The sequence below is a fragment of the Mesoplodon densirostris genome, chromosome 15 (assembly GCF_025265405.1).
Source record: "Mesoplodon densirostris isolate mMesDen1 chromosome 15, mMesDen1 primary haplotype, whole genome shotgun sequence".
NCBI lineage: Eukaryota > Metazoa > Chordata > Mammalia > Artiodactyla > Ziphiidae > Mesoplodon > Mesoplodon densirostris.
This window is the reverse complement of record NC_082675.1, coordinates 9002682-9029197: the sequence shown is the minus strand read 5'-3', so window position 1 is coordinate 9029197 and position 26516 is coordinate 9002682. Positions and strand designations below refer to the sequence as shown.

The following is a 26516-nucleotide window of genomic DNA, read 5'->3' as shown; positions in this document are numbered from 1 at the left end:
TCTTTGATCTTCACCCTGAGAACATGGTGGGACTCCTGGTGGCATAATGCATGAAAGGGTGGAGGGCCCTGTAAGACTGCCCCCTCCGCTGGAGTTTTTAAGCATGTCCACAATGAGCCTCCAGAAATTTATCAATTGCAGTTTAAGTTTTGCACCCCAGATCTAGGCTCTAGCAGAGTCCTGTGCTTTGTGAAGATGTGATTCTCTGTATTCACTTATCTACTTCTTGTGGTGGTGATAACTAGCCATGTGATCTCAGTTCTCTGATAGATTTAAGAATTGTTTTCAGTTTGTTCAGCTTTTCTCTTATTGTGATGACAGGACTGATGATCTCTAAGCCCCAAACATATTGGATCACAAACTGGAAGTCTTTAATCTTTTATAATTAAAATTAATGTTTGCTTCTTTCCTCTGCAAATAGTTCCCTTTCATCTTTCTTTGTTGGAAAAGGGAAGAGATGTATTCATGGAGTCCTTCTGCTTTTTTTAAAGCAGAATGTCACAGGTTGCTCCAGGAGATGTCACATCCTAGAATTAAAGCTTTCCTTGTTTGAGCCATTCCAGATACTTTGATGCCAAGCCCATACTCTTTAGGGGAGATGTGTATGTAGGTGATTTGCCTAGGACTCTGAAAGTAAAAAAGTAGAAAATAAAAAAGGGATTTGCTGCATTAGAAAAGACTAGTGCGTAGAGTGTGGGCTCCAGTTGTACACTCGGGATGACCTAGCCCCCTCCAAGTCAGAGGTGGGTGAGAAGTACCAATTCCAACAGACAAGGATGATCCTCCCTATTTATCCCTACCCTGGGCTCATTTTATCCTGGGCTGCATCACTTAAACTCAAAACACACTTTTAATATTCAGGGGTCAGTCCTGGTAGCCATCACATTGTGCTATTCTCCACACCCTATGAGTGGGTCCACAGGAAACTGTAAACAGGTCTGGCTTTCCATGTCACCACTCACACAAGCCAGTGCTTTTCCACACTTGATCTACAGATCACAGACACGTGAGGATTATGCAAAAGAACAAGAACGACGCTTTATTATAAGTTATGAAGACAACACAAGGGTTCTGGAAGGAAAACAGGGAGAGGGGAGGAGTCAGCTACAGGCAACAGGGGGCATCCCCCTGTTCCAGGACTGAAGGGGACGAGGCTAGGGCCTCTTGTTTACTGTCCTGAGGACTCTGAGTGCTGGGATGGGACAACAGCCTCAAACCATCCACCTTTGGGGGGAAGACTGCAGGCCGGGGGTGGGAACGGAATGCGGTATCTCTGGGTGCCCAGTTTGCTCCAGGATTACAGAGGTTAGGGCTAAGACGTCCGTTTCACATCGAAACAGGGTCCACACGAGGCCCAGCCTGGGAGGACCCTCCCCAAACTTATTGGCTCAGACCAACTTTTTCCTCTTATGCCCCGAGGTAATGATGAATCTCGGCCTGGAGGAGAATGACTTGGTCGATGGCCCAGTGGTTTTATGTCCAGCCAAGCGCCTTGCCCTAACAGCGAGGCGGCACCTTGCTGTGCCCACTGCGGAGGTGAGGCTGCTAGGAGTAGAGGCCGGAACCAACACGCCCCTAAAGGCAGCCTTGGCTGGGCATGGGCTGGGCCCTCCACTGGAAGTAGGGGGGCCCTGCCTGGGTGTGCCCCCAGGGATGTGACTTCAGATGGGGGTGGGCAGTAGTGTCTTCAAACCGACGCTCATTCTTATTGCTGTGGTGCTCGGGGTCCCCCGGTTCCTGCTGTGAGGCTGAGAGCTGAAAAGAGGCAGCTCAGATCTTGGGCAGCCGCTGTGCTCCCAAAACCCAGCTGGGTGCTGGCATGGGTGCCCACGGTGGAATTTGTGGATGGTGCTTGGGCACGGCTGCGCTTAGCTGGGGGAGCTGGGGCAGAGGCGAAGGCTGGAGCTTTCCTTTTCAAATACCGGCGAGAGCTGTCGTAGGCCGGGGTTCCTCGCTGCTGCCAATCAGGGGCCCAGAGATGAAGCAGGGAAGGGAAGCCACAGCAGCGGCAGGAGCGGGCCAGTCAGGAGCCAGGCTTCCGAGGATGCGCTGGAGCGCTGCTTCCTTCTCGAGGTCTAGGTCTTCGGCGGTGACCCGGAAACCCAGCTGAGGGGGTGAGGGCAGCCTCAGAGGCTCCCCTCGCCTGTGCAGCGGCAGAGGAAACCTGCGTTTTCGGGGCCTGGAACTGTCAGATGTGGGGGAGCAGTCCCTCCAGGGCCGTTTCTGCCCTCTTGTTGCCTCTGCATGCTTGTCAGGCTGGCTTTTTCTCTGGGAAACCACCGGAGCTGCAGAGGGCGACGGAGGGCCCTCCTCACTCCCTTTCTTTGAGGACTTCCGGGGCAGCCCTTGCGGTATGGCGGAACCCCTCCTACTGTTCACGGGCGGGAAACCTCGGGTGAGCTATACGAGCTCGTGATGGCGTTTCTTTTAGGGCAGGAGCTCATACAGGAGGTGTGGAGTGTCCTGTTGGATCTGTCTTCTGCCCTCTTGGCGTGGAGGTTTCTCTGCAGAGGTCCAGGCCTGGGCACGAATAAAGAGACCCCCAGGGGCCTAAATGCAGATCGTGCGCCCCCGGTGCCATTGGGGCCGGTTCTCTGGTCATCGTTCCCCCCATGACCGTGGGGACTTCTTCCTGCTTGGCCATCCCTTTCCCGCTCTCTCCCAGGGTCCTCAACGCCGTCTGCTCTGTGCTGCAGTTCGGGACACAGCTGGGTGTCGTGGGCGGCACTGGCTGCCCCCGCGCCACACTGACAGTGACTGTGTCCACCGCGGACACTGAGCTGCGGGACATCGTGGAGGTGAGAGCACCCATCACCGCCTCCTTCCGATGGCCTCGCCTGCAGATGGAGATAAGGACCCCCAGAAAGGAGCGCAGGGCCTGCGGGATGGTAGAATGGGGTCTCAGAGACTCTGTGGCAAAGCGCAGATGCGGAGTCCCTGGACACTTGTGGGCTGGCCTGCGAGTGGATAGCCGGCCATAGACAGCTGGGTGACCCGGGCCGGCCACGGGAAGTCGGTGGGCGCGGGGAGCGGGCTGGGGGCAGCCGAGCCCTCCTGGCAGGTGCTCGGCACTGGGGAGTGCCTGGGGCGGGGGTGAGGGGCAGGGCCTACCTAAGTCACTGCCCATAGAGAACTTGGGTGAGATCGGTCCTTGGATAGAGGCTGAGCGCCGAGCACTCTCCTTCAGCTACCAAGTCGGCCAAAAGTGGAGTGCGCACTGTTTGGCCTGTTGCTGGGATTTATAGCTCTGCAACCTGTGAGCGAACAATGGGCTTGCGTTTGCGGGACGCAATAAAGAGGTGGGGGAGGGGTGGCGCATGCGCAGAGTACACGTCAGGCCCTGGGGCGCACAGGTGAGGATACGCGCCTCGACCGTCTAGCGCTTCTCAATCTCCTGGGGTCTGAGGGTTGGAGGTGTTTGCCTTGAGGGTGATGAGCTTCCTGGCAGGACAGCTGGCCCTTCTCCCCTGGCCTGGCCCCAGTGCTGTCGGGGGAACTCACTGTACTGGACGGGGTCCCTGCCCAGCAAAGCGGAGCAAGGTTGCTGGCTGTGCAGCTCCCACGAGAGGCGGCAGCTTTGGCAGCAGCGCCTCTGCGTCCTCCTGCCCTGTCCCCCGGCGGCACTGGAGGGGAGAGCCGCTAAGACCGGAAGTGCCCACACCACCCAGATCCTGCTGGGGTGACACCTGAAGTGGTGGCCAGGGCTGGCTGAGAGGGCCATACTTACCATATGACCCAAAAGCCCACTCCTAGGCAATTAACCAAGAGAAAATCTTTTCACAAAACAGGTCTGTGAATGTTTTAGCTATCTTGTCCACAATTCCTAAATATAGGACTATGAGGTTATCCAATTTTCTTGAGTTTGTCATTTTTTAATTGTTCTTGGAATAACTCTATGTATACGTATTGTTTCACAGTCTAGAGTTAATATTTTACCAATTCAATAAAATTCAGAAGCCTTGGGCCTCCCTGGTGGCGCAGTGGTTGGGGGTCCGCCTGCCGATGCGGGGGACGCGGGTTCGTGCCCCGATCCCGGGGGATCCCACATGCCGCGGAGCGGCTGGGCCCGCGAGCCATGGCCGCGGAGCCTGTGTGTCCGGAGCCTGTGCTCCGCAACGGGAGAGGCCACGGCAGTGAGAGGCCCGCGTACAGCAAAAAAAAAAAAAAAAAAAAAAAAAAAAAAAAAAAAAAAAAAAAAAAAAAAAAAATTCAGAAGCCTTACATCCATATAGATTCTTTTACCTTCCACTCTTTGTTATAGCTGTCCTATGGGTCACCTTTATGTGACTTGAACGCCACCCTCTGAGACTGTGGTATCCTTTTTTCATACATATACAGGGAATTCCCTGGCGGTCCAGTGGTTAGGACTCAGCACTTTCACTGCTGGGGCCCCGGGTTCAGTCCCTGGTAGGGGAACTAAGATCCCGCAAGCCACGCAGGCGCGGCCAAAAAAAAAAAAAAAAAAAAGTCATACATATATAAAATAATGAAGAGGATAATTTTTCCAGACACGTGCCATTGTTGTTGCCCTTCTTTTGTTCCCGAAGTTGCAAGCTTACTTCTTTCTTGTGTCATTTCACTTCAGCCTGAAGAATTTCCTTTCATGTAATATTTTTATAGCAAATTGTCTGGTGATGAATTCTCTTAGTTTTCTCTCATCTCCATCAGCCTTCGTTTTGGCTTTTGTTTGGCTTTCAGTCTTTAAGGATATCCCTGCTTTAAGGATATAATATCCTGGTTTGGTCTTTTCCTTTAATACTTTAAAGATGTTATTCCATTCTTTTCTGGTCTCTATGTTTTCTGATGAGAAATCACGGTCCTTCAAGTTGACATTCTGTGATGTATAATAGGTCGTTTTCCTTGACTGCTTTCAAGATTATTCTTCACCTTGGCTGTTTTTATCAGATTGTGTGTCAGGGTGAGGCTTTCTGAGCTTAGATCTGTGTCTCTAGATCAGTGATTTTTTCAACTATTCTTTTCCTCATATATTTTCTTCTGCACCTTTCCCTCAGACCCTCCAACGGCACAAAAGGTAGAACTTGCAATATTGTTTCACATGTCTCTGAGACTTAATTTTTTGTTCAGTCATTTTTCCTCTTTGTTTTTCAGATTGTGCCATTTCTATGGATCCATAAGTTTTCTGAATCTTTCCTCTGTTTTCTCTGTTCTGTTATTCAGCCCATCCAGTGAATGTTTGCTTTTGGATATTGCATGTCAAGTTCTAAACTTTCCATTTGCTTCTTTTTCATAGTTTTTACTTCTCTGTAAAGAACTTCTTTCCATTAATTTCAAGAGGATTTACCTTTACCTCATTGAGCATCGTTGTAATGGATGCTTTGTCTGCTAATTCCCCCATGTGGGTTATTTCAGGGCTGGGTCTGTTGATTGCATTTTTCTCTTGAGAATTGGTCACATTTTCCTAGTTCTTTGTATGCTCTGTTGTGTGGTTTTGGGTGGTATCCTGGAACGTTTGCTTATTATGTTTCAAGACTCTGGTTCCTATTAAAATCCTCTGGAGATTGTTACTTTTTCTTTTTCTGTTGTTTTTATTAAGCAATTCATGAACCTGTGGTCAAACAGGTATTGTACCTTGTCTTCTGAGCTGTTCCAGTCTTGGTGCAGTTTTCAGGACACTGCTGTGCTGTTTGTATCCACATGGTGCACGTACCACTCGGGGGTTAATCTGGGAATTGAGTGGCAGTTTATACTGTAGTTCACTTCTGCAAGCCTCTACTCTGCCTCGTTGGGTCTGTCTGTGCATGAGGCTCAGGGGGATCCCAGGACTTATGTCGGCTCATACACAGACCTAAATAGTCTCCTCCTCTAGCTCTCTCCTCTTTGGGCTTCTACCCACATTCTCAGGCTTCAGGGGACCCTCCTACATGTTCCTCAAGGTGTTTCAGCCTCCATGCTGTCATGCAGTTCCCTATGGCCAGGTTGACCTTTCAGGTGAAATAGCAAGAGAAAAGATAGGAAAATAACGGGCATTCCCCCCCACTCTTCAGACCATAGGAGCCTCTTTACTTGTCCAGAGACACAGGCTATTTCTCAGTGAAGGCCTCTGCCATCACTGAGGTTGCAGGGGAGATGTGGTAACTGGGGAGAAAAAGACCAGTGGGGATGACCCCCTCACTCCTCAACATGCAAGCCCCCCACTTTCTCACTTATCTGGCTAGAAATAAAAGGTTGATCCCATGGTTTTAACTTTCAGCTGCTGCTGGACTTTGCGTGCCTTGCATGAGCTGGGAGACAGAGGCAGGAAAAAAACCATCATAATCACCCTGTTACGGGCTGTTATTCAACTTTGGACTTCCAGGCCCCATCTGCCTGTTAGTGTTCACTTCTTAGAGTTTCAAGTTCATGCTTTTTGTCCTCTATCTTGCTCCATGCAGCTCTTGAGCCCTTGTAATATGACCACATTTCTCGTGACACATGTAAAAATTCTAACATTTTGCAGATACTGAATTAAAAATCTATTATTTACATTGACTTCACCATTTTCATTTTCCTGGTGTGTTCATTAGAAAATTCAAAATTACATATGTGCCTGGCATTATGTATTTTTTGGTGAGCAATGATCCAGAGGATGGAAATGTATGCCTCCTTAGACTCCTTAAACTCAACCCCACTCTGGGGCAATGTCCCAGCCAGGCAGAAACTGCAGGAGGAGCTGGAGACCTTGAAAAGTTTGGCTATACTTCCAGCTCAGCCCAAAGCCCAAGGATGATTCTGGACTTTCATTCTGACTCGTGCACTTCAGATCTTTCTGGGTTTGGACGTGGTATATATGTCCCTTCCAGCCCGCCCTGGCTGCCCCTTCAGTTGTCACCCCAGAAGGATCTGGGCGGCTTGGGCACTTCTGGGTTTTTTGGTTTTTGCACTTCTGTTCTTAGCAGCTCTCCCCTCCAATGTTACGAGGCGGGAGGGCAGGCGGACGCACAGGCGCTGATGCCAAACCTGCCACCTCGGGTGGCGGCTGCTGAGCCAGGTACCCTGCTCTCCAACTTTCCCACTCTGGTAGCCGGGGGCCCATCCTGTACACTTAGAGCCGGCCGGGGGAGAAGGGCCAGCTGCCCTGGCAAGCAACTCATCACCCTCAAGGCAAAAACCTCCAACCCTCAGAACCCGGGAGATTCAGAAGCGCTAGACGGTCGAGGCGCGTATCCTCACCTGTGCGCCCCAGGGCCTGACGTGTACTCTGCGCATGCGCCACCCCTCCCCAACCTCTTTATTGCGTCCCGCAAACGCAAGCCCATTGTTCGCTCACAGGTTGCAGAGCTATAAATCCCAGCAACAGGCCAAACAGTGCACACTCCACTTTTGGCCGACTTGGTAGCTGAAGGAGAGTGCTCGGCGCTCAGCCTCTATCCAAGGACCGATCTCACCCAAGTTCTCTATGGGCAGTGACTTAGGTAGGCCCTGCCCCTCACCCCCGCCCCAGGCACTCCCCAGTGCCCAGCACCTGCCAGGAGGGCTCGGCTGCCCCCAGCCCGCTCCCCGCGCCCACCGACTTCCCGTGGCCGGCCCGGGTCACCCAGCTGTCTATGGCCGGCTATCCACTCGCAGGCCAGCCCACAAGTGTCCAGGGACTCCGCATCTGCGCTTTGCCACAGAGTCTCTGAGACCCCATTCTACCATCCCGCAGGCCCTGCGCTCCTTTCTGGGGGTCCTTATCTCCATCTGCAGGCGAGGCCATCGGAAGGAGGCGGTGATGGGTGCTCTCACCTCCACGATGTCCCGCAGCTCAGTGTCCGCGGTGGACACAGTCACTGTCAGTGTGGCGCGGGGGCAGCCAGTGCCGCCCACGACACCCAGCTGTGTCCCGAACTGCAGCACAGAGCAGACGGCGTTGAGGACCCTGGGAGAGAGCGGGAAAGGGATGGCCAAGCAGGAAGAAGTCCCCACGGTCATAGGGGGAACGACGACCAGAGAACCGGCCCCAATGGCACCGGGGGCGCACGATCTGCATTTAGGCCCCTGGGGGTCTCTTTATTCGTGCCCAGGCCTGGACCTCTGCAGAGAAACCTCCACGCCAAGAGGGCAGAAGACAGATCCAACAGGACACTCCACACCTCCTGTATGAGCTCCTGCCCTAAAAGAAACGCCATCACGAGCTCGTATAGCTCACCCGAGGTTTCCCGCCCGTGAACAGTAGGAGGGGTTCCGCCATACCGCAAGGGCTGCCCCGGAAGTCCTCAAAGAAAGGGAGTGAGGAGGGCCCTCCGTCGCCCTCTGCAGCTCCGGTGGTTTCCCAGAGAAAAAGCCAGCCTGACAAGCATGCAGAGGCAACAAGAGGGCAGAAACGGCCCTGGAGGGACTGCTCCCCCACATCTGACAGTTCCAGGCCCCGAAAACGCAGGTTTCCTCTGCTGCCGCACAGGCGAGGGGAGCTTCTGAGGCTGCCCTCACCCCCTCAGCTGGGTTTCCGGGTCACCGCCGAAGACCTAGACCTCGAGAAGGAAGCAGCGCTCCAGCGCATCCTCGGAAGCCTGGCTTCTGACTGGCCCGCTCCTGCCGCTGCTGTGGCTTCCCTTCCCTGCTTCATCTCTGGGCCCCTGATTGGCAGCAGCGAGGAACCCCGGCCTACGACAGCTCTCGCCGGTATTTGAAAAGGAAAGCTCCAGCCTTCGCCTCTGCCCCAGCTCCCCCAGCTAAGCGCAGCCGTGCCCAAGCACCATCCACAAATTCCACCGTGGGCACCCATGCCAGCACCCAGCTGGGTTTTGGGAGCACAGCGGCTGCCCAAGATCTGAGCTGCCTCTTTTCAGCTCTCAGCCTCACAGCAGGAACCGGGGGACCCCGAGCACCACAGCAATAAGAATGAGCGTCGGTTTGAAGACACTACTGCCCACCCCCATCTGAAGTCACATCCCTGGGGGCACACCCAGGCAGGGCCCCCCTACTTCCAGTGGAGGGCCCAGCCCATGCCCAGCCAAGGCTGCCTTTAGGGGCGTGTTGGTTCCGGCCTCTACTCCTAGCAGCCTCACCTCCGCAGTGGGCACAGCAAGGTGCCGCCTCGCTGTTAGGGCAAGGCGCTTGGCTGGACATAAAACCACTGGGCCATCGACCAAGTCATTCTCCTCCAGGCCGAGATTCATCATTACCTCGGGGCATAAGAGGAAAAAGTTGGTCTGAGCCAATAAGTTTGGGGAGGGTCCTCCCAGGCTGGGCCTCGTGTGGACCCTGTTTCGATGTGAAACGGACGTCTTAGCCCTAACCTCTGTAATCCTGGAGCAAACTGGGCACCCAGAGATACCGCATTCCGTTCCCACCCCCGGCCTGCAGTCTTCCCCCCAAAGGTGGATGGTTTGAGGCTGTTGTCCCATCCCAGCACTCAGAGTCCTCAGGACAGTAAACAAGAGGCCCTAGCCTCGTCCCCTTCAGTCCTGGAACAGGGGGATGCCCCCTGTTGCCTGTAGCTGACTCCTCCCCTCTCCCTGTTTTCCTTCCAGAACCCTTGTGTTGTCTTCATAACTTATAATAAAGCGTCGTTCTTGTTCTTTTGCATAATCCTCACGTGTCTGTGATCTGTAGATCAAGTGTGGAAAAGCACTGGCTTGTGTGAGTGGTGACATGGAAAGCCAGACCTGTTTACAGTTTCCTGTGGACCCACTCATAGGGTGTGGAGAATAGCACAATGTGATGGCTACCAGGACTGACCCCTGAATATTAAAAGTGTGTTTTGAGTTTAAGTGATGCAGCCCAGGATAAAATGAGCCCAGGGTAGGGATAAATAGGGAGGATCATCCTTGTCTGTTGGAATTGGTACTTCTCACCCACCTCTGACTTGGAGGGGGCTAGGTCATCCCGAGTGTACAACTGGAGCCCACACTCTACGCACTAGTCTTTTCTAATGCAGCAAATCCCTTTTTTATTTTCTACTTTTTTACTTTCAGAGTCCTAGGCAAATCACCTACATACACATCTCCCCTAAAGAGTATGGGCTTGGCATCAAAGTTTCTGGAATGGGTCAAACAAGGAAAGCTTTAATTCTAGGATGTGACATCTCCTGGAGCAACCTGTGACATTCTGCTTTAAAAAAAGCAGAAGGACTCCATGAATACATCTCTTCCCTTTTCCAACAAAGAAAGATGAAAGGGAACTATTTGCAGAGGAAAGAAGCAAACATTAATTTTAATTATAAAAGATTACAAGACTTCCAGTTTGCGGCGCCTCTTGTCCCTCTGAGGGAGGCATACGTGCAAATGAACATATCTAGGAAACAAAAACAGACTCACAAATACAGAGAAAGGACTTATGGTTGACAGGGGGAGGGTGAGGGAGGGAAGGATTGGGAGTGTGGGATTAGAAGATGCAAACTATTGTACATAGGATGGATAGAAATCAAGGTCCTACTGTATAGCACAGGGAACTATATTCAATATCCTGTGATAAACCATAATGGAAAATAATATGAAAAAGACTATACATGTGCATAACTGAGTCACTTTGCTGTACAGCAGAAATTAAACACAACGTTGTAAATAAGAAAAAAAACAAAGAAATATTTGAACAGGGGAATGACATGTCCCTGATGAGTTCTTTAGCATCTATAGCAAAGTTTGAAATGAACTAATTCAAATCTTTCCCTAACCCTTTCACATTTAGCTTTTAATTTATATAACCAAAATACTGATGAGGATGTGATTTAATGTCTCAATAATTCCCAGCCAGTAAGACTCCCTTATGCATAAATGACACATCACTAAAATGTAAAGCTGTTGTGATTCAAAGGACACCATTAAGAAAGTGAAAAGACAAAAGAAAACGACCTGTTATACATCACAGAATGTCAACTTGAAGGACCGTGATTTCTCATCAGAAAACATAGAGACCAGAAAAGAATGGAATAACATCTTTAAAGTATTAAAGGAAAAGACCAAACCAGGATATTATATCCTTAAAGCAGGGATATCCTTAAAGACTGAAAGCCAAACAAAAGCCAAAACGAAGGCTGATGGAGATGAGAGAAAACTAAGAGAATTCATCACCAGACAATTTGCTATAAAAATATTACATGAAAGGAAATTCTTCAGGCTGAAGTGAAATGACACAAGAAAGAAGTAAGCTTGCAACTTCGGGAACAAAAGAAGGGCAACAACAATGGCACGTGTCTGGAAAAATTATCCTCTTCATTATTTTATATATGTATGACTTTTTTTTTTTTTTTTTTTTTTGGCCGCGCCTGCGTGGCTTGCGGGATCTTAGTTCCCCTACCAGGGACTGAACCCGGGGCCCCAGCAGTGAAAGTGCTGAGTCCTAACCACTGGACCGCCAGGGAATTCCCTGTATATGTATGAAAAAAGGATACCACAGTCTCAGAGGGTGGCGTTCAAGTCACATAAAGGTGACCCATAGGACAGCTATAACAAAGAGTGGAAGGTAAAAGAATCTATATGGATGTAAGGCTTCTGAATTTTATTGAATTGGTAAAATATTAACTCTAGACTGTGAAACAATACGTATACATAGAGTTATTCCAAGAACAATTAAAAAATGACAAACTCAAGAAAATTGGATAACCTCATAGTCCTATATTTAGGAATTGTGGACAAGATAGCTAAAACATTCACAGACCTGTTTTGTGAAAAGATTTTCTCTTGGTTAATTGCCTAGGAGTGGGCTTTTGGGTCATATGGTAAGTATGGCCCTCTCAGCCAGCCCTGGCCACCACTTCAGGTGTCACCCCAGCAGGATCTGGGTGGTGTGGGCACTTCCGGTCTTAGCGGCTCTCCCCTCCAGTGCCGCCGGGGGACAGGGCAGGAGGACGCAGAGGCGCTGCTGCCAAAGCTGCCGCCTCTCGTGGGAGCTGCACAGCCAGCAACCTTGCTCCGCTTTGCTGGGCAGGGACCCCGTCCAGTACAGTGAGTTCCCCCGACAGCACTGGGGCCAGGCCAGGGGAGAAGGGCCAGCTGTCCTGCCAGGAAGCTCATCACCCTCAAGGCAAACACCTCCAACCCTCAGACCCCAGGAGATTGAGAAGCGCTAGACGGTCGAGGCGCGTATCCTCACCTGTGCGCCCCAGGGCCTGACGTGTACTCTGCGCATGCGCCACCCCTCCCCCACCTCTTTATTGCGTCCCGCAAACGCAAGCCCATTGTTCGCTCACAGGTTGCAGAGCTATAAATCCCAGCAACAGGCCAAACAGTGCGCACTCCACTTTTGGCCGACTTGGTAGCTGAAGGAGAGTGCTCGGCGCTCAGCCTCTATCCAAGGACCGATCTCACCCAAGTTCTCTATGGGCAGTGACTTAGGTAGGCCCTGCCCCTCACCCCCGCCCCAGGCACTCCCCAGTGCCCAGCACCTGCCAGGAGGGCTCGGCTGCCCCCAGCCCGCTCCCCGCGCCCACCGACTTCCCGTGGCCGGCCCGGGTCACCCAGCTGTCTATGGCCGGCTATCCACTCGCAGGCCAGCCCACAAGTGTCCAGGGACTCCGCATCTGCGCTTTGCCACAGAGTCTCTGAGACCCCATTCTACCATCCCGCAGGCCCTGCGCTCCTTTCTGGGGGTCCTTATCTCCATCTGCAGGCGAGGCCATCGGAAGGAGGCGGTGATGGGTGCTCTCACCTCCACGATGTCCCGCAGCTCAGTGTCCGCGGTGGACACAGTCACTGTCAGTGTGGCGCGGGGGCAGCCAGTGCCGCCCACGACACCCAGCTGTGTCCCGAACTGCAGCACAGAGCAGACGGCGTTGAGGGCCCTGGGAGAGAGCGGGAAAGGGATGGCCAACGACCAGAGAAGCGGCCCCGATGGCACCGGGGGTGCACGACCTGCATTTAGGCCCCTGGGGGTCTCTTTACTTGTGCCCAGGCCTGGACCTCTGCAGAGAAACCTCCACGCCAAGAGGGCAGAAGACAGTTCCAACAGGACACCCCACACCTCCTGTATGAGCTCCTGCCCCAAAAGAAACGCCATCACGAACTCGTATAGCTCCACCCGAGGTTTCCCGCCCGTGAACAGTAGGAGGGGTTCCGCCATACCGCAAGGGCTGCCCCGGAAGTCCTCAAAGAAAGGGAGTGAGGAGGGCCCTCCGTCGCCCTCTGCAGCTCCGGTGGTTTCCCAGAGAAAAAGCCAGCCTGACAAGCATGCAGAGGCAACAAGAGGGCAGAAACGGCCCTGGAGGGACTGCTCCCCCACATCTGACAGTTCCAGGCCCCGAAAACGCAGGTTTCCTCTGCCGCTGCACAGGCGAGGGGAGCCTCTGAGGCTGCCCTCACCCCCTCAGCTGGGTTTCCGGGTCACCGCCGAAGACCTAGACCTCGAGAAGGAAGCAGTGCTCCGGCGCATGAACAGTGCACTGTCGGGTGAGACCTAGGCCATCGGGGGCCTGGGCGCCAGGCAGCCTTCCTGTCCCTTCCCGCTGCCTTCCGCAGGGTCTGCTTCTCCGCAGAAAATGTTTCATAGTTATTTCTATTTTAATATGATCATGGTACATTAAAATGTGTTAGTGCTTGCCTGTGAACACTAAGGTCACTTGATTTGTAATTTTCTATATTGTTCTATATTTTTGTGACTAAAGGCATTACTTGGGGGAATTAAAAGAATATCTTGAAGCGATTTTGGCTTTTGATCTGCCACTAGTTCCTATTTAACCTTAATTCAGGGGTCGGATTCTTTGACCCAAGGAAACAGAATAGTATAAAAAGAAAGAATGTGAGTGTCAGATGGTGGCAAGAGATGCATGCCTTTGCAAGAGATGCCTTTGCAAAAGTTACTGTTGGTTCCAGAAGACTCTCACTTAGCTGTGTGACCCTGGGCAAGTCACTTCACCTAAATCTCTGAATTATAGGGCTGTGGTGATGATTTAAAAGTGACTCGGCACAGCGGACACTCGGAAATCCTAGGTTCTCAATAAAGCCACTGCCCTGCTCCTTGGTCCTTTGGAATTACTATATTAGTAAAATTTATACTTGACAGTAATTTCAGCTTAAAGTTTATTTTGTCTATTTCATCTCAGCCTTTTGGCTAAGATCAAGTGTAGTATCTGTTCTTGTCAATTTAAAGTTTAGTTTCTCTGATATCATTGCAGCTGTTCCCACTTTTGCTTTCCACTTGCATTGACTATCTTTTTCCATCCCTTCACTTTGAGCCTATATGTGTCCTTAAAGCTGAAGCGATTCTACTGTAGGCAGCATACAGTTGCATCTTTTAAAAAAAATCTATCCATATGTCTTTGGGTTGGTGAATTCAATCCACTGAATTTAGAATTATTGAGAACTTACTAATGCCATCTTACTGTTTTCTGGTTGTTTTGTATTCCCGTTGTCCCTTTTCCCCTCTGTTTCTGTCTACCTTTGTAAATTGGTTATTTTCTGTGGTGGTGTGCTGTTTCCCCTTTGTTTATCTTTGGTGCATCTGCTCTAGATTTTGCTTTGTGGTTACCATGAAGCTTATGTAAGACATCTCATAGATTTAAATCGTCCATTTTTAAGCTGACAGCGTCTTAACCTCAATTGCCTACAAAAACTTTACCTTTTTACTCCCCACTCTTCATGGTTTTTATGTCGTTATTTACATCTTTTTATATTGTGTGTTTGTTAATACATTACAGTAGCTATAATTATTTTAAATACTCTTTTCCTTTGACTTTTATAATTAAGTGGCTAACACACCTTCCTGTTACAGATTTAGAGTTTTCTGATTGTATATTTACCTTTACCAATGTGTTGTATACTTTTATACATTTTCATGTTGCTGATTACTGTCTTTTCATTTCAGCTTGAAGAGTTCTTTTCAGCATTTCTTTCAAGGCAGGTCTAATGGTGATGAACTCCCTCAGCTTTTGTCTGCCTAGGAAAATCTTTATTTCTCCTTCATATCTGAAGGATAACTTTGATGGATAGAGTATTTTTGGCTGGCATTTTTTTTTCTTTCAACATGTTGAATATGTCATTCCACTCTCTCCTGGCCTGTTGGGTTTCTGCTGAGAAATCTGCTGATAGTGTAATGGGGGTTCCTTTGTAAGTTAAAATCTTTTTTCCCCTGACTGCTTTTAGAATTCTTTATCCTTTGATTTTTGACAATTTCATTATAATGTGTCTTGGAGAAGGTCTTTTGCATTGAGATAGTAGGATGCTCTTTTAGCTTCAAGAACTTGGATGTTGTTGAGATAAACCTGGTATAAATTCAAGTTAGAGTGTTTTAATTTTAGGATGTTAAAGGTAATCCCCATGGTAAACACAAAGAAAATAGCTATAGAATATACCCAAAAGGAAGTGAGAAAGTAATTTAAATATTTTACTGTAAGAAATCAGCTAAACACACACAACGAAAGATAGGAATGCAGGAAATGAGGGGCAAAAAAGCTTTGGGCATATGGAAAACAAATAACACAATAGCAGAAATAAGTCTCTTTTTTTTGTCAGTAATTACTTTTAATGTAAATGGATTAAACTCTCCAATCAAAATACAAAGATTGGCGGAATAGGTAAAAACATATAATCCAACTATATGCTGTCTACAAGAGACTCACTTGAGATCAAAAGACTCAAACAGGTTTAAAGTTAAAGGGTAGAAAAAGGAATTCCAAACTCAAATTCCAAACTGTATAGTAACCAAAAGAGAGCAGGAGTGTCTATACCAATATCAGACAAAATAGACTTTGAATTTAAAATGGATCAAAGACTTAAATATAAGAGCTAAACTATACAAATTTCTGAAGAGAAAAAGGGATAAATCTTCATAGTCTTGGATTTGGCAACGAACTCTTAAATATGATAGCAAAAGCACAATCAACAAAAGGAAAAAGAAATAGGACTTTATCAAAATTAAAATCCTTTGTGTTTCAAAGAACAACATCAAGAAAGACATAATACAACCTTCAGAATGAAGGAAAATGTTTGCAAATCATATATCTGATAAAGCTTAGTATTCACAATATGTAAAGAATATTGGCAACTCAACAATAAAATGTCAAATAACCAAATTTTAAAAATGAGAAAAAGAATTTGCATAGATACTGCTCCAAAGAAGAGACACAAATTGCCAATAAGCACATGAAAACATGTCCAAAATTATTAGTCAAAATTATGCAAACTGAAACCACAGTGAGATACCACTTCACACCCACTAGTATACATATAATTTCTTTAAAAACAAGGGTTGGCAATGATGTGGGGAAATTGGCACTTTCAAGCATTGCTGGTGCAAATATGAAAAAGAAAATAGTTTGGCAGTTCCTCAAAAAGTTAAACACAGAGATACAATATGGCCCAGGAACTCCACTCCCAGGTATATGTCCAGGAGAAATAAAAAACATATGTTCACACAAAAACTTGTACATGAGTGTTATATTGTCGTATCATTATTCATAATAGCCAAAAAGTGGAAACAACCCAACTATTCGCCAACTGATGAATGGAAAAATAAAATGTGTTATATCCATACAATGAATATTATTCAGCCATAAAAAGGGTGAAGGACAGATACATGCTACAACCTGGATGCACCTTGAACACATTTTGCTTACTGCAAAAGTCAGACACAGAAGTCCGCACATTGTATGGTTCTATTCCTATGAAATGTCCAGCATAGGAAAATCAATAGAGACAGAAAGACCCAGGGCTGGGGTGAAAGGGGAGGAGAGAATGAGAATGACTGATACTAGGTATGAGGTTTATCTTGGGGATGATGAAAATGTACTGGAATTAGAGATGTTGATTGCAAAACCTGAGTATACTAAAAGCCGCCGAATCACACAGTTCACAAACAATGTGAATTGATGGAATGTGAATTATATCTCAATAAAAAGATAATATGACTTAACATTTTTATAGTCATTACTCTTGATCAGTTTCATGATGGAATTCCCACAGTGACTTCAATGGAGTGGCTTGTATGGGATGATATTTGAGGCTCAACCCTTTGGGACTAGATGTTCATTTTGAGCTGTTGAATGACGGTGAGGGCCAGCCAGTATATTTTCTTCACTGAGGATCAATCCCCATATGTATTCTTGGTTTGAATCCTTGTCTTTTTCTCTTCATATTCCTGAAACGAGTTCCTAGGAAATACATTCACAATAGCGAGAGGTGTTGACATCTTCCTGGCAAAAGTCAACTAATTCACAGGTCAAACTTCAGATCTCCTTATTACTAGCTGCCTGGGGAGCCCCCTGAATCAAAGTAGGGCTTACGAAGATGGACCTTGCATTTTAGCATACACTTAAAATACCCAAAAGGCTGATCGCATGGGGAAAATAACTTTATTTACATGAGACAAGTCCAAAGTCAGCACAATACAGTGAGGGAGAGTATGGGTGCTGGTGCCTGATGGCCTGAAATCAAATCCTCTTTGAAAGCCACGTGTACCTGGGAAGGTTAGTTACTTAGCCCTTCTGTTTCTCAGTTCCCTGGCCAGTGATATGGAAATATTAATAGGACCTGCTTATTTGTATTATGGTCTGAGGCTAAAAATTAGTAAATACAAAGCCTGAAGAAAAATGATGGGTACTTCAATTCATTAGCTGGGAACAGGGTCTACTGGGCTGGTGTTTTGGTGGCTTAACAGATGACGTTTACAGGCCCCCAGGGTCTCACTGACTAGAAACTGACCAGTTGTCTGAGCAGCTTGGACTAAGGCCTGGCTAAGAGCGGGCAGTGGCTGCACGGGCTCTGAGTGGGCACCATCCCTGCCCAATCCTCCCTCAGCCAGATCCAGGCTCTGCTGTACAAACTACAGCCATTACTCCTGAATCTACTTACTGGTATTATTTCCACAGCACCTTCGATGGAGTGGTTCGTGGGGGTGCTATTTGTGTCCCTACCCTACTGTTTGGCCAGATGCTGATTCTGATGTGCCTGAACCACCGCTGCGGATGGCCAGCAGATTATCTTGATCGCAGATGATATTCTTGTGCATCCTGTGTTTGATTCCTTTATAATCTTCCTTTTCTTCTTGGTACCCGAGTCATGATCCTGGAAAACACAACAAAAACTGAGAGAACTATTGATATGTTGCTGGGAGAAGACCATGCGGAGGTGTCAATTCATTCCCAGGTCACACGTCTGTTCTCTTTGTTCACCAGCCTCCTAGGGGAGTCTAGGGGAGTCAAGTGAATCAAAGTGGGGCTTGAGAAGAGGGTGTTGCAATGTGGTGTGCACTTACAATAGCCAGCAGGCTGACTGCACGGGGACACGACTTTATTTAGTGAGATAATATAGAAAGGGAGCACAGCACAGTGACCGACAGAGTGGGGGCTGGTGCCTGATGGTCTGGATTCAAATCCTACCAGAAGCCACATGAACCTGGGAAAGTCATGCAGACCCTCTGTCCTCAGTTCCTTGTTCTGTGATGATGGAAATGTTAATAGGGCCCACGTATTAGTAGTGATGAAGCTTAATACAACAGATCAGGTAGACCCTGACGAAAAATGATGGGCACTTCATAAGTGCTACCTAAGTGTTCAAATAGTACATGTCTGGAAGAATAAGCAAGACATGTGGTAGTGCTGCGTCCAGAGAGGGGACCTGGATGCCACAGGCCAGGGCAGCGGGGAACGTTATGGGTGTGATGTTTTGGAGCTTGGGAAGAATATCTGTCATCATCTCCTTTGATCCCCACATCAGCCCCGTGGGGAACTCACGGCAGGTGCTGTGATCCATATTTTATGGTACGTGGCACTAAAATGTTGAGATTTTAAGTGACTTTCCCGGAGTCGCAAAGCTGATGACAGATGGATGTGGGACAGGAATGTAGTTGGTTCCCTGGGACAGACATCCCTGAACCCCTGAATCCTCTAGATGGTGCCCTGGACTCCTGAGCCCAGGGCTCCCCTCCCTCCATCCCCCCAATCCTCCTGCCTGCCCCATGGTTGCTCCAAGGACAGGAGGGGTCTGAGCCAACAGGAGGGCCCATGCCTTCCCTGAAAGAAGGTCCCTTGAAGGATCAGGGGGTCCCATCTATGTCCCTCCTCCCTCAGCATCTTCACACACCGGGTGAGCCTCCGGGTGGTCTGACCAGTGGTCGGCTTGTCTCCACGTGGCTCAGAGCCCCAGTCTCTCCAAGCCAGCTGCCCACATGGCACGTCTCTAACAAATTAGCTGGGTCTTCAACAACCAGCCCCGGATGCACAGTTAGTGCTGATTAATGACAGTGGCCTGCTGGGCTGTGCTTGGTGGTTTAGTGGGTGAAGCTGGCGTGCCCCACTGTCGCCTGACTATTGACGTGAGCACCATCTGAGTAGCCTGGGCTACGGCCTGGCTGGGGAGGGGCCGTAGCTGCACTGGCTCTGAGGGCGCACCTTCCATGCTCTTCCTTCCTCATCAAAATCCAGCCCCTACAAACTCCTCATCCATCCCTAGACCCTGCAGTGGCACAGGAGAGAGGCCCAGGTCCTCCTAGAGGGACCCCGCCACAGCCACAGCCTAGAGACCCCATCCCAGGACTGTCTCTGAGGATGACCCAGGCCCTCCTAATCTCTGTCACCAAATGTTCATTCCACTAACCCGATGGCACTGCCCCTTCTCTCCACGTTCCCAGGCAGCGCCCAAACACCCAGTGATCCTGTCCACATCAACCACTGGAAATACCGCCACGAAATCCCAGTTTCTTTCCTTTCTGAAAACCTCTAGATTTAGACTGCTAATATTTGCTTTTGGATTTTGACATCGACATTCAGAAGTGTTTAGCCTGTAATTTCTCCTGTCCTGTAATATCTGCTGCTGGTATGACATCAGTATTCTCCTGGTCCGATGAAAGCAGTGAGGGTGTGTTCCCTCTGTATCTGTTCTCTGGAAGAGAGTGTAGGAGACGGGCATCATTTCTGTCTTAAATGTCTGGTAGAAATCAGAGGAAGCCACCTGGGCCTGAAGTTTGTTTTGTGGGGAAATATTTTTTCTATCTCTTTCTAATTGAAGTTTACTTGGTGTATTGTACAGGGCACAGATCTTAAGCGTAGAGCTTCATGGTTTCTTGTAAATATAAACACATCTGTTACCAACACCCAGTTCAATATACAGGACGTCCCCAGCCCCCTGGCAGCCCCCTGTAGAAGGGGAGAAGAATAAGTGCTAACTTATTCGGTTCTAAGAATGAAATCAGTTACTCCATGTATATTCCAAGTGCAGTGATTTACACACAAATAACTCAAAATTAGTGTGGCAGCACAATCAGAAAGTAGTGGAGGGCACTGAAGGGCTGGGAGAATCCAGTCCCTTTGGGATTTCCGCTGTGGAGGTCTGGAGCCAGAGTAAGGAAGCTGAGAGGAGCTTCTCAGAAGCATCTGGGCTTTTACAGAGGGAAAAACTACTGCTCCCCAGAGTGGAGTGCCCATTGTAATTCACTGAGGCCTCCCTTTGCGGAGGGTGCTTTTCTATACTTGTGTGTTATTCTACATAGAAATGTTTAAAAAATAAACCAAGGAGGAGACCAATTTTGCTTGATGTAAGAGCCTCCAGTACTAAAAATAAGACATATCTCTAAAATTAATGCTAAATCTGTACAGCTCAGACAGGAAGTAACCGGCACTCACTAGCTGACTCAGGAGCGGAGGGGGAGCAGAGAGGCGGCCCTCCTTCCTTGGCCTCGTGTCTCATTTAAGCTGCCAGACACTGCACAAGCTCCATCCCCTCTGAGTCTCAGGCTGAGGCCTCCAGGTCAAGGTCTTCACAGGTGTCAGACCAGAACCTGCCACACAAAGGCAGGGACTGGAGTCAGTGGGGAGGTGGGCTCCCTGGGGTCGGTGTGTGGGACCCAGGGGGCTACTCAGACCCTGGAAGTGACTTTGGGCCCCGACATCCCCAGAGCTCACATCCCCAGGGCACTGGGGCCTGTTTGCTGCTCTTTGCCAAGTGTGTTCTGGTAGCAGGGAGACATGTCCTACAGGGGCGATTTAACCTGGGCATTTGGCCAGGCGGCGTTCAAGTGACTGGTCCCCTGAACAGTGAAAGTGATGCAGAGGAAAGGGGAGGCTCTGGGGCTCCAGGGTGAAAAGTGTGGGTTCCTCCCGCCTGGGCACTCTGAGGAGTGGGAGGTCTGATGACACAGGGCTGTCCCTCCAGCCCTACTCAACCCGACCCATCAGGAGACCTGCACAGTGGAAATGAACAATTAATTAATTAAGTCACATTTTACCCCCAATAATTTTTTTCCTAACATCCCCACAAAGCCTTGCTTGCTTCTTTCACTTTAGAAAAAGATTATTCAGTGGTAATAAAAAAAAATAAGGTTTATGGCCTAAGTACTCCAATGTGAAAAGGTTATAGAAAACACTGCTATGTAAAATATAATGAGGGCTTCCCTGGTGGTGCAGTGGTTAAGAATCTGCCTGCCAATGCAGGGGACACGGGTTCGAGCCCTGGTCTGGGAGATCCCACATGCTGCGGAGCAACTATGCCCATGTGCCACAACTACTGAGCCTGCGCCCTAGAGCCTGCAAGCCACAACTACCAAGCCCACGTGCCACAACTACCGAAGCCTGTGCGCCTAGAGCCCGAGCTCCGCAAAAAGAGAAGGCACCGCAATGAGAAGCCCACGCACCGCAACGAAGAGTAGCCCCCGCTCGCCACAACTAGAGAAAGCCCACGCTCAGCAACAGACCCAACGCAGCCAATAAATAAATAAATAGATAAATTTATTTTTAAAAATAATAATAAAATAAAATATAATGAAATAGGGACTACCCTGGTGGGCCAGTGGCTAAGGCTCTGTGCTCCCAGTGCAGGGGGCCCAGGTTCGATCCCTGGTCGGGGAACTAGATCCCACATGCCCCAACTAAGAGCTTGTATGCTGCAACTAGGAGTCCGCATGCACAACTAAAGATCCCACGTGCTGCAACTAAAGATCCCACATAGGGCCTCCCTGGTGGCGCAGTGGTTGAGAGTCCGCCTGCCGATGCAGGGGACACGGGTTCGTGCCCCAATCCCGGCGGATCCCACATGCCGCGGAGCGGCTGGGCCCGCGAGCCATGGCCGCGGAGCCTGTGTGTCCGGAGCCTGTGCTCCGCAACGGGAGAGGCCACAGCAGTGAGAGGCCCGCGTACAGCAAAAAAAAATAAAAATAAAAATAAAGATCCCACATGCCACAACCAAGACCTGATGCAGCCAAATAAATAAATAAATATTTAAAAAATAAATAATGAAATATAATCAAATATATAATTTTTTTTTACTTATTTACAAATTTGGAAATTAAAGAAACATAAGCAATTTATAATCCTGCCCCCTTACCCTATCCCAAATGAGCATGGCATTGAGTTTCCTTCCATTTTTGTGTGTGTGTTTTGTTCTTACATACATAGGACAAATCTACAGAACCTCAGCCTAAGAAACGTTGCCATGAGGTGACTCAGGCCCTCCGCAGGTTTCTGTAGAGGCTGAGGGGCCCCCAGGGGTTGGCTCCCTCCCAGCTGGGTGTGGATCCTGCGGAGTCCCCTACTTGATCCTGAGACTACTACAGGCAGACAGGGCTCTAAGCTGGCCCAGGTGAGCTGTCCTGATTGCATGAGAAGGAGTCCCAGGTGCCTCTGTCCTTCTCACCCTTTTCCTAGGAGGCCTGAAGGAGGGGGAGGGTCAGGACCACGCCATGCTATCTCATCGTATCCAATGTTAGCGGATCTAGCATTCAGCTGCTGAGTGGGGGATGCCCCTGTTGATGTTAAGGGGGTTGGTGGAGCACAGCTGGGTCCCGCACTACCAAGATATTCAATGAATCCTGGAAGACTCTTACAGACGTGTACGACGTGAACAACGCAGCCTGGAGTCAGGCACAGGTGGCCTTACAGCAACCCACAGCCCTCTCCTCCACATGGAGGAGCCGTTGGAGGGTTTGGCCCAGCAACCTTAAAAGGTTATGTGCAGTGGGTTATCGCTTCCAGGAGAGACGTTCTAGGGCACCCTTCATTTGTCTGCATAGATTTCTACCATCCTCTTGTCTCCTTGCACACAATACTGGCCACCCCAGTGTGCTCCTCAGTTTTGCTGGTTCTACCAAAGTGCCAGAAAGAAAGTTAGGAAGCAATGGAGCCCATGTGCCCTTATGTGCCTCCCCTCCGCAGTTTACTTGTTTCATACTCCCATGTCCTCTTATTCTTCCACTTGATCTCCTTCCTTCATTCTAATAGAGTAGGAGAGAATTTCTTGACAGCTGGAGCGAAAACAATAGCACACGTCAGAGGCGCCCAGGGCAGAGCCAGACTTCACAGGTGGGGCTGGGGTGGCTCCAGCAGGGTGGGCCCAGTCCTCTGACTCCGACCTGCCTCCTGCCCCAGGGAGGGGGGCACTCAGGGCTGCTCAACACGACTCAGTGATACAGACAGGGTGGTGGGCGGGCACTCTGGAGCCAGGGCAATGCTAGGAAAGTGGAGGAGGACAGCTGCAGAGGGTTTGTACAGATTTTATAGAAGATCCCAGGACCTCAAGTGCCTGGATGAGAACAGGTCCTTCTGGATGAGAATCATTAAAAAGAGGGAAGGAGGGGACGGGGAAGAGCTACACAGAGCAGCTTATGGATTAGAAAAGAGAGAAAATGTAAAGGAGATGAAAGAGTAAGTAAGTTACATGCAGATCACTGCCCTCCCATTCAGAGTCTTCACTGTCGGCAAACGAGTATTTTAGTGCCCAAGGACAGCAATGATACTGGAGGGGGGGGGGGCATGTGAAAGGAGAGCTGAGAATCAGAGTCAAGGTCAGAACTCGGGGCCCCTTCTGTCCCCATCTCTCCCAGGGTCTTGATGGCTTCACCTCTGCAATGAGGGAGAGGGTCTAGCATCTCTAGGGCCCCTTCTCCAGCCCTCGAATTCTGTAACTATGACCAGGAAGCCATGCCTGTGTCCTCCTATGCCTCCAACAGCCAGTCACATCTCCACGGCTTTCTGTGCACAACACTGGAAGTGACGTTCAAAGTCACTTTGACTTTGAAAGTCACAGCCGCAGAGCGGCTGGCCCCTGAGCCATGGCCCCTGAGCCACGGCCACTGAGCCTGCGCGTCCGGAGCCTGTGCTCCACAACGGGAGAGGGCACAGCAGTGAGAGGGCCGCATAACGCAAAAAAAAAAAAAAAAAAAAAAGATTAATGTTCTGCATTAAGGCCTAACACAACTCACTCTGACTCCCAGGATTTTTTGGCAGAACAGAAAATCCTGATGGCTCTTTTTGTTTGAATGGTTTATTTTCTTTCTCTGCATGGATGTCAGTTTCTTTGCCTTTTTCTTTTTGTTTCTCTTGTTCTCCATCTCTTTATATTCTCTGCTCCGTGTGTGTATTTGTCTCTCCCAGTCTCAATCTCTCTGTCTTTCTCTACCTCTGTCCCCCTCTTTCCCAGTGGACTGGCAGCCCATCTCTTATGTGAGTCTTTCTCTTTGAATATTTCTGTGTGTGTGTGTGTGTGTGTGTGTTTGTCTGTGTCTTCCTTTCCATCTCTGTATGTGGATTTCTTGCTTTCAGTCTGTCAATTTCTTCCTCTTACTCTGTATGTTTGTGTCAGTCTTTCTCTTCCTGAGTCTATCTCATCTATTTTCTACCTCTTCCTTTGTTTTTGTCTGTCTCTATATGAATTTCTCTTTCTCCATCACTCTCTCTGTGTTTATCTCTCTTCATCTCCTTATTTGAGTTGCCTCTACCTTTCTCTCTCTCTTCCTCCCACTTCCTATCTATCTGTCCATCTGTCTCTCTCCCTCTGTCTTTCTGTCTTTGTATGTTTGTGTCTGTCTCTCTAAGTGAATCTCTCTCCCACCCCACTTTTTCCTTTCACCCACCCCTTGCCTCCAATCCACCCTCAATCTCTGTCTCTGTCTCTGTCTCTCTGTCTTTGCCCTTCAATCTCTCTCTCTCTCTCTCTGTGCTTTTTCCTCTCCCCAACCCCCTGCCTCCTATCCACCCCTGTTTCTCTTTTTCTCCTCCCCCTTTTCCTCCTCTAGAGCTCTGAGGTTGGGTGCAGACAGCAAGACAGTGAATATAAAATAAAAAGTCACCCAGAGGTTTCCAGGCTACCAGATGTGCAACATATTTAGACAGAACAGCTGGATAATTTTAACAACTTCCTTGTTTTCCCCAGAACATCGGCCACCAGGGCGTCTCAGACAGCGTGTCTGTGTGAGGATGCACACGTGTATGCAACATGTGTTCCCCTGTGGGACCCTGTCCCACAATGCACATGTCACCATCCTCTCAAAGCCCCCACTCGTATACTTTAATGTAATCTGATTCAGATTTCTTTCCCTGCAACGTCCCTCTTTTTCCTCTTCTTGTGCTGTCTGGCTTAGACATCTCATCTTAAGCATCTCAGAGTTCTTTCACCTGTGTCCTGTGATCTTCATCGTGATCTCTTGAGTGAAGTGTTTGGAAAGAGAAAAGAAAATGAGGTAGGAAGGTCTAGAGGTAGACTTAAGGAGAAATCTGGAAAGAAACCCCTCAAAGGCAGAGCACTGTGTTATTCTTGGCCCCATTTTACAGATGAAAAAGCTGATAGGCAAACTCTGGGGCCCAAAAATTCAAGAGAACTAGTTCTCTAACCCAGAACTGTTAACTCCCAGCAAGCAACTCAACTCCCAGCATCACAGACCAGCAAAGCTGGAGAAGACCCTACGTGAGGCAGTGTGGCGCAGTGGGCGTCACCTCAGGCTCTTGCGTCAAGCAGACAGCATGAATGCACATCCCTCCACTGGAAGGTAGAAGCTGTGTGGCCTTGGGCAAGCTACTGCAGCTCTTTAAGCCTCTGTTTCCTCATCTGTAGGAGGGAAATAATAGTAGTACCTTCCCAGAGGGAAGTCTTCTGAAATTAAACACGTAAAGTTCCTGGGTGATAGGAAGTACTCAAAAATGTATATTGCTGTTGTTAGTATTAGTATTAGTATTAGTATAAAACTGAGGCCCAAGTTCACACAAATTAGTTGATGGTAGATCCAGACTTAGCATCCAGATCTCCCAGATCTCACGCCAGTGTATTTTCACCAAGAGAGTCTCCTGCTACCTTCTCCCCACCAGAAATCTCAAAAACATTTCTTGAGCACTTTCTATATGCCAGACACAATCACAACACCTTCCACACCTTCACTCATTTAATCCTTAAAACAACCCAGAGATGGAAGTTCCATTATCATCCCCATTTTATAGATGAAGAAACTGAGGCCCAGAGAGCATAAGAAACTTATTCGAGGTCACCCAGCTAGTAGGTGGCAGGGCTGAGGTGCAAATGCAGGTAACTGGCATCAAAGCCCACTTGGTAACCCCCACACACTCACTGTGTTTTCTGTTCAAACTCTTGGGGATTTACCTCAAATCATGGTTACTTTTCTTTGCCTTTCTCTATCTCTCTCTCTGTATCTCTTCCTCTATTGACTTTTGCTTACATAAGTAACACACAAATACATTCTTGGTGGAAAAAATTAGGGGTATTATTGATAAAACTAAAGTCTGCTTTGATGTTACCCCTCATTTCCATTGTTGACAATTTGGTGAAAAGTCTTCTGGACCTTTTCCTACACATTTACATACGTACTTCACTACTACCTTTCAGACCCTTCCCACTGGGCTTCTAGAAAACAGTAGTTGAGGCAGCAAACCTGAGATTGAAGGAGGACAG

At 48.8% G+C, this 26516-nt stretch overlaps 1 protein-coding gene and 1 pseudogene across 1 annotated transcript in view; one reads left to right on the top strand and one right to left on the bottom strand.

Moving 5' to 3' along the window:
* The window catches only part of CCDC63 (coiled-coil domain containing 63), a 141819-nt gene that overhangs the window by 93255 nt on the left and 22048 nt on the right, over positions 1-26516 (bottom strand). The window lies entirely within an intron of this gene.
* On the top strand, positions 13946-14067 carry LOC132503348 (U2 spliceosomal RNA; annotated as a pseudogene).